Consider the following 9,361-nt stretch of genomic DNA (forward strand, 5'->3'; position numbering starts at 1 on the left):
TGACATCTCCATTTTGCTGTGAGCTTAAACTGTCTTGCACATGTCACATTTGATGGAATATGAGCTTATATTTTGTCCTAGAACTTTGTAGATACGTTCTAAGCAAACCTTCACGAGACTTAACTCGTCCACTAGGGACACTTAGTGGTTTAAAAGGCTTAGTGCATATGCTAAATGCATTCGAGAGACCAGCGACAGTGGTATAGGTAGGATTTCCTTAGTTTTGTTTTACTTGAGGACAAGTAAAATTCAGGTTTGGGGGTATTTGATGAGTCCTAAAAAGTGCATATTTCTATATCTTTTTGTTGGCATTTAACTCATCTTTTGTGCATTAATTCTACATTTTATCCCATATTCTGTATTTTCTTTGTTTTCAAGAATAAATATTTTTATTAACTAATTTTGCATTTTTAGGTAATAAATAAAGTTTGGATGAATAGCGGAGCAAAAAGAGCAGAAAAGTGGTGGAAGCCAAGAGGAATCACACAAGGAAGCCGCGAAGAATGTTGTGCGCAAGACCAAAAGGCTAGAACTGGGCTTGAAGAGGAAGAATTGTTCTTAAAGAAGATATGGGCTTGGCATACCCAAGGCCCAAAACCCTCACCCAAACCCATTTCCAATATCCATACCCGCCTTCATATTCAGCCGTCGGATTGGATCATCTCAACATCGTACGGTCGCTTCATCATAGTGCATCAAAATCTGAAGATCCTGAAAAACACTATAGCACCTAACTCCATCTTGAGTCGTCAGTTTCGTTGTACTTCCGCATCCAACGGTCGCTCCTCGCTTCCTTCCATCTCGTCGTTAGATCGATCCATCATCTCCACATCCCACGGCTCATCCTCGCTGTTCATCCAATTTGCTACAACCGCCCAACACCCGAGCACCTAACACCTATACCCGTCAGCCAAACAGACCTTACCCAATTTTCCATCGACCACCTTCTTCTCCATCTTCTCCCCCATCCCTCTGTAACAGATCCACCAACTCCATCGCCACCACACCCTCGTCTCTGCCAGCCACCAAATTCCACCGAAACATCACAACCACTCCAACCACTAAAACCCATCAACCCCCTATTTCTCTAGCCATCTATTTCATCGATTTCTCACCTCACCTCTCCTGAAACCCTAGGTGAGAAATTGATGAAATAGGTGAGTCTATAGACGTAATTGGAAGGCATGGAGAGGTGCAGGAAGAGCAGAAGAAGAGTGGGTCGAACAGATGGAGCAATTGTCCCATCTAATTAGGTGAGAAATCAGAAACCCTAACTGCCCTGTTTTGAATTTGGGGGAAAATTGTAAACCCTAATTTTGGGTATAAATAGAAGGCTTGTGTGTTGTGTTAAAGATATGCCTGGACTAGCCAGAGCACCACCAAGAGGCCTGGAATAGCCAGGACCTCAACTGTTAATTTTGTTTTCAATATCAGTTCATTTTAATCTTCAGTTGTTTCATCAAATTCATCATGTTCTAGTTTAATTGCTAAGGGGGAGATGAAATCATGATGCTTCTGCTAATTTAATCCAAGCTAGATATTGTGCTTGTTGTGCTGAAATGTTTAGGATAGTCTTAATCAAAGCACTTTAGTTGTGATTAGAACATCCTTTAGGTTGTTAAAACACCTAAGTGGCTTCTCTGCGGGTAGTTGCAGTGTGAGAGCCCCAACTACCACAAGGTTTAGAATTATCTTAGTGTCTTTAGCCTCCTTTCTAACCCAACCCTTTGATGAGCAGCAGGCATAGAACCTCCACTGCCATCTAGTTAGTCAGTTGAGACAAGAAGCTCACTGATAACTATAAAAGGGACAAGAGCAGTATTGGACTGAGATTGCCTTAGCATAGGTAAAATGGTGGATTTGAAGCCTTAGCATGTTCCTGTTTACTTGCTTTACATTCTACTGTTTTTCAGTTCAGTCACTGCCATCATCTCAAGTGTGTTTTAACACAACCAAGACTCTTTGTTACAACTCAGTTTTAGTGAAACCTTAAGCTTCAACTACACACACCTTGTCCCTGTGGATCGACCCGTATTTGCATTGTTCTACACCTCGACACCGTGCACTTGCGGTATTAGTTTGTGACTCTTTTAGAGAGCCACCACTAGCCTACTCCAAGCTAACTTCGGACTGGACTTTAGTTGAACCCCAATCAGTCTCCCACTGATCCAGGGTACAGTTGTACTCCCTAAGCCTCTGATCCCAGCAGGATACTGCGCACTTGATTGCCATAGCTGATCTCACCCACAACTAAGAGTTGGTACGACCCAAAGTCGAAGACTTGACAATAAACAAATCTGTCTCACATATACATGTCTATCAAAGGATCAATCTGTCTCCCACAGATAAACCCTAAAAGGTTTTGTTCCGTCTTTTGATAATAATCAAGGTGAACATGAACCAATTGGTAAGACGGTCTTATATTCCCGAAGAACAACCTAGAGGTATCAATCACCTCACAACAATCTTAATCGTATGGTAGCGAAACAAGATGTTGTGGAATCACAAACAATAAGAGGAAGATGTTTGTGATTACTTTTTATATCTTGCCTATCGGAGATATCAATCTCAAGCCAATCAATCTGATTGTACTCGTACGATAGAAGATGCAAGATCAGATCACCCAACTACGATAAAAGTAGTATTAGTCTGGCTTCACAATCCCAAGGAAGTCTTTAAGTCATTAACCTGGTTTTAGAAGAAGAAAACCAAAGGTTAAAGGAGAACCGACTCTAGTATGCAAACTAGTATCACACGTGAGGTGTGGGGATTAATTTTGCACAGATACTAGAGTTCCCCTTATATAGTCTTTCAAATAAGGGTTTTCAATTAAGTTACCTTGGTAAAAAGTAATCAATATCCACCTTTAGATGAAAACCTGATTTAGATTCAAGCTAATATTTCTCAACTGTTAGATAGAAAACTTAGCTTGTTATACACACTTGACAATGCACGCTTCTAGGATTGTTAACCGTACCCAAACGTATGCACTTGTTGGTTCAACAATAGTTAACCAAATGGTTAGCCATATGAGCATTTCATATCAACCATGTTCTTCTTCACCATAACTAGTTCAAATGATTTCAAATGAATTTGTTAGCGAGTTGTTCAATTGCAAGGAAATCTCATGTACCACACAAGACACAATTGAAGCAAAGATGATTTGATTCACTTGAATCGGTTCATGAACTTTTATAGCCACGGTTTGCAAACTTCCTTCCTTAGTCTTTTTAAGTTTAAGTTCAGAAATCATCTTCAGATATATAACCTTCTCAAGTTCACAGACTAGGTTCGCAGACTTAAGTTACCGGGAAGAGTTTACAAACTCCAGCAGAAATTCTAGGGTATGAGAACTTCGCCGGTTAGCGGACTGGGTTCGCGGACTTAGTTCGCGGACTGGGTTTCACGCAAGTAGTTTGTCAACTCCAGCAGAAATTCTCGGGTTAGAGAACTTCGGCAGTTCGCGGACTTGGCTCACGCCATTCTTCCGGTTCTCTTGATCGACATAGTTCGCTTACTTTGGTTCAAGGAGTATGACTTATACATAAATGTGTTTCCACAACAATGCTTATGTCCACCATTGGTTATGTAATTTAAACTCTCATTTCAATCATTGAAACATTCTTAGAGGACGTTATATAGTTGCTACACCATTTCTCGTTAAAGCAATTTTCAAGATGATTGAAACATATCATGACTTTCGTCACATGGTAAAGATAAACTTGGTTAAAGAGAAAATCTTACAAACCCATATTTCGAGATATAGGTAGGCGAGGTATACTCGACTCGAAATACCAAATGTGTATAATCAAAGTCTATATATATAGCATACGACTTCTTGTCTCAAAGAGTATGAGATAGAGTAGATAGACTTTTGAGTGATAGATAAGTTCAAGTCTTCACATACCTTTTTGTCGAGAAGTTCCACCGTTTCCTTGAGTAGTTCTTCTACTTGTATAATGAATTGCCATGAAGTATTTGAGCTCAACTACACTTTCTATCCTAGTCCGAGACTTATCTATAATAGACTATAAATCAAGTCTTATAGTTTTGATCACTAACATTGACAAACATGCTTGAGATAGCAACGCATGCGAGTTCGACCGAGCAATGCTCTAACAATCTCCCCTTTTATCAATTTTAGTGACAAAACTATTAATACATATGGAATACAAAAAAGATAAAGAAAATTTAGTAGCTCTTATTTCACATGTCTAATCTTCAACATTCCTCGAAATCTTCGTCACTTCTAAGTACTCCAATGATCCCAAAGGTTGTAAGTTTAGCATCACCACTGTTGAAGATTCGTAGCTATAACAATGAGAAAACATAGTTCTCGATCATTGTTATACAGTGTCATAGTATTATTACACAGCGTCAAAGTTCAATTGTATCATAACTTAAACAATAATACTATGGTGATATATATCGCTCCCCCTTAGTCAATACTCCATTTCACATGGAAACCACTCCTTCTTACACAGTGATCCGAAAACCATATGTATTTGTAGTGTGAACTACATATTAATTTCCCCCCTTTTTGTCAATAAAATTGGCAAAGGTACAAGAACGGGATCATAATGAAATTTCTGAGAGAGACATTTCATCACAAAAAAAAAACATACCAACTAATTTAGATGCAATCATAAAGCCGAAGCTAAATGCATTCATCAAGGAGTTTAAAGATACACGATAACTCCTCTAAAATTCCACAGCCGCACACCCCTCAAGATATGACCATTAAGCACAAGTTCAAAAGAACTCTCCCCCATTTGATGTCATTCCCGAAGGAACAACAAGAGCGACCTTAATTTCGAAAGAAAAGAAGGATTTTTATTGGACACAAAAAACCATGAGAATGATTTCCTATATCCAAAAACTCAATCAAATTAATCACAAGTAAACCCATGATTAATTTAATCGGAATATGCAATCAAATTAAACATAAAAAGTGATCAATTCAATTGATTATGCTCAACATAAGAGAACTTATGGATACACGAAAATAATCAACTAGATTAATTAAAAGAGAACCATAATTAATCTAATTGGAATACACAACCAAACTAATCACAAAAATAATCAATTTAATTGTCATTTGTTTTGCTAGACATAAGAAAACTTACGGAGCAATAACTAAATAACCAAACAAGATGATTAATTTAGTTCAATATGCTCGACATAACATATCTCACAGAACAACAACTAAGCTAAAAAATCAACTTGGATGTATAGTGCTCAACCTAAGATATATTACGGAGACTCACAGTAATACATATAATGTGGATCAGGGATGATCAATACTGTGGAATACACGGGGATTCATTCTATTTTCCATCACTATTTGCATAACGATATTTAATAGACATAATCCTTGAAAACAAAAGATTTTAACGTATCTTCCATCAAAAATTTGACAATATAGGCTTAACTTTTGTATTTGTCAAAAATCCATTCATTCTTTTATCAATACGTGAATACCGATCACGAACGACTTTACTTTTGACAAAGTATCGGACAAACATAGTTCACGGACGTAAACACCAATATCCCATAAAAAATTGCAATATAACAAATCATAAAGATTAATACTGCAAAAACATCATATTCCAAACAGTTTTAGAATTTAATTCAATAAACTTAAAAAAAGAATAAGAAGATGAAAATAATAGCTATGTATAGTCAAAATCATTGCTATTCAACGCACTAGTTATTCTTCCAACTAAATCAAAAAGAAGACATACTAGGCAACTTAAATAAACTTCTATGATGCATTTCACTTACTTTGAAAAATTCTTTTCATATTCATCAAGCTCATCTTCGATTAGATCAATCCTAGACTCAAGGTTATCTATCTTTTCATCAAGTGTTTTGGAGGAAGCTCCGAGATCACTTTTCAGGGCACATACTTGATCCAAGACAAGATTCATGATTAAATAGAGCTTATCAAATTGTGAGACTGAAGGATTCTCATCGTTCGATGAGATACGCTTGTCATAACACATCTCATTATCAGAAGAATCAAAACGAATCTTCTTAGAGGGAAACAGAACAATCCATACTTCACTTTATTTACTTGAAAGACTAGAGGAGGACATGATAGAGAAGGTAAATTAAATGAACATCCAGAAGAGGAGAAACTTCATTTTAAAGGAATGAAGATGAAGAATTTCCAAAAAAGACCTTTTACCGAACCCTAACAAAATTCGGTTATCTCCAGAAAAAAAGTCTTTTAGAAAGTCAGAAACCGTACATGAACAAAAACGGTACAAGAGGAGAGTAAACAAAAGACGAATACTCCTAAAGTTTTAACAGACACATTCCAACATACCCCGCTTGAATATCATGATTCTTGCCTAAGAGGGATAGACAAAAGAATCATGAATAATCAAGATTACATCTCATAATCATTCCAATCCGATGTATGACTGGAATATATCTCGTGAGGGTGGGAATTACTTGTTAATACAAGTTTTTGCTTATTCCTTGGGAAGGAAAAGTTATGCACATCACTCTTTTCCCTTATAATCACAGTTTTGAAGAGCTTGAATGAAGATTTGCGTAAATCCCGCACCGTTCTAGAAATCACCTTTTGAAGAAAAGAGGATTTCACATGAGATTTCTTCTTCTTCTGCACACAGTGTTTAACAGAGCAGGACTTCTTTTGATCATTCGTGCTAATATGAGCCTGATTTTTACAAAAAGAAACCGAGATTTTTGGTAGCATCTTGTGTTTTTCTGTATCACCCTTGTTGTCAGGATGATTAGAGAGTGATACATAGTCAGGCGACATTTGCTGACACAGCTTATGAGACACAGTCGGAGTTATTCGACATGTCATATAAGAATCACGATTGTGATTTTCAGCAAGGAGATTAAGAGAACTATCATATATTTCATCCTCAGAACAATAATCAAGAGTATTCATCCATGCTTTAGTTATCTTATTTACCTCAGTATCTGTACCTTTGGAAGTATGAACACTTTTACAACATACGAGACCAGTTTTGCTAGTACAGTTTTTCTGAGTTTTCTTATCCTCATTTTTGATTGTTCTAATTTCTTTTTGAGACTTTCTTTTACTTTGTCTAAGAATTTTCTTAAGTTGTTGTATAAACCGAGACAACGTAGATATAAAGCAATTCTCATTTTTCTTATCAATCACTTTAGGACAACGAGATTTTCCCTCAGGAGTAGTATCATGACTACTAGACAAGTGATGTTTATCTCTTGATTTTAATTCGCGATCAAAAATTTTGAGCTTTACGACAAGCGTATTTCGCGAAAGACTATCAAGGTTATTTCCCTCAACGATGGCATGTTTTTTAGATTCGTATTTAGATGGAAGTGATCTGAGAATATTCAACACAATTTCCCTTTCAGGAATAGTCCTACCCAATGCACAGGATGCATTAACCTTTTCAGATATTTTATGATAAAATTCATCATATGACTCTTCTTCTGTCATATGAAGGTTTTCCCAATCGGAGTTAAGGTTTTGAAGCCTAGCATCCTTTTCGCTGGAGTTACCTTTAAATACAGTTTCTAAAGTATCCCAATCATCTTTAGACGTGGAGCATGAATCCACATGGTGTCCAAAATCTGGGGTAATTGCATGCATGAAGGCATTCAAACCGTCGGATTTTTGCTTTGCTGCAAGCGACACAACAACAATATATGTACCGATGCTTTTAGGCATGGTAACATTTTCAACTATAACAACGGGAACCTCATAGCCATTAACAACATATACCCATGATTGGAAATCACGCGATTGAAGAAAAGTACGCATAGCAATTTTCCACCATGGGTAGTTTGAGCCATCGAAGACTGGTGGTACGTTTACTGAGATAGCACAACTGTCCATAGAGTTAGATCGCTACAAACACAGACTTGTAAGGTCTTAAATGTGTTTGCCTTCTCTGATACCAATTAAAAAAGCGGGGGTCTAACAACAACACCCAATATTTCTCTTAGCAATCTTTATGGACTAACTCCAATATACTTTGCTAAAGAATCAACTAGATATTCAGACTCAATCTAGATTAAAGTATATCTAGGAGTTAACATCTCTCTCTGGTTTTGATTTACTCGAGCTAACAGAAATCAGCGAGTCCTTAATCAAACAGAAGGAATAACTTGGATGGTACCAAAGACCAATATCCAAGGATCAATCAATGAAAATCAACAACCAAAGGTTGGATTACTCTAATTGATGATCTAATGCATAACCTGTATTATTTCAATTATAAAGATAAAACAATAAAATGCGGAAATTGCAATAACACAGACACCAGAAATTTTGTTAACGAGGAAACCGCAAATGCAGAAAAATCCCGGGACCTAGTCCAGATTGAACACACACTGTATTAAGCCACTACAGACACTAGCATACTCCAAGCTAACTTCAGACTGGACTGTAGTTGAAACCCAATCAGTCTCCCGCTGATCCAAGGTACAATTGTACTCCCCATGCCTCTAATCCCAGCAGGATACCACGTACTTGATTACCTTAGCTGATCTCACCCACAACTAAGAGTTGCTACCACCCAAAGTCAAAGACTTGAAAATAAGAAAATCTGTCTCACACAGACAAGTCTATCAAAGGATGAATCTGTCTCCCACAGATAATCCCTAAAAGGTTTTGTTCCGTCTTTTGATAATAATCAAGGTGAACAAGAACCAATTGATAAATCGGTGTTATATTCCCGAAGAAAATCCTAGAGTTATCAATCACCTCACAACAATCTTAATCGTATGGTAGCGAAACAAGATGTTGCGGAATCACAAACAATGAGACGAAGATGTTTGTGATTACTTTTCATATCTTTCCTATCGGAGATATCAATCTCAAGCCAATCAATCTGATTGTACTCGTACGATAGAATATGCAAGATCAGATCACACAACTACGATAAAAGTAGTATCGGTCTGGCTTCACAATCCCAATGAAGTCTTTAAGTCATTAACCTGGTTTTAGAAGAAGAAAACCAAAGGTTAAAGGAGAACCGACTCTAGTATGCAAACTAGTATCACACGTGAGGTGTGGGGATTAGTTTTGCACAGATACTAGAGTTCCTCTTATATAGTCTTTCAAATCAGGGTTTGCAATTAAGTTACCTTGGTAACAAAGCAATCAATATCCACCGTTAGATGAAAACCTGATTTAGATTCAAGCTAATATTTCTCAACTGTTAGATCGAAAAATTAGCTTGTTACACACACTTGACAATGCACGCTTCTAGGTTTGTTAACCGTACTCAAACGTATGCACTTGTTGGTTCAACAATAGTTAACCAAATGGTTAGCCATATGAGCATTTCATATCAACCATGTTATTCTTCACCATAACTATTTCAAA

The sequence above is a fragment of the Papaver somniferum genome, unplaced genomic scaffold (assembly GCF_003573695.1).
Source record: "Papaver somniferum cultivar HN1 unplaced genomic scaffold, ASM357369v1 unplaced-scaffold_21, whole genome shotgun sequence".
Classification (NCBI taxonomy): Eukaryota; Viridiplantae; Streptophyta; class Magnoliopsida; order Ranunculales; family Papaveraceae; genus Papaver; species Papaver somniferum.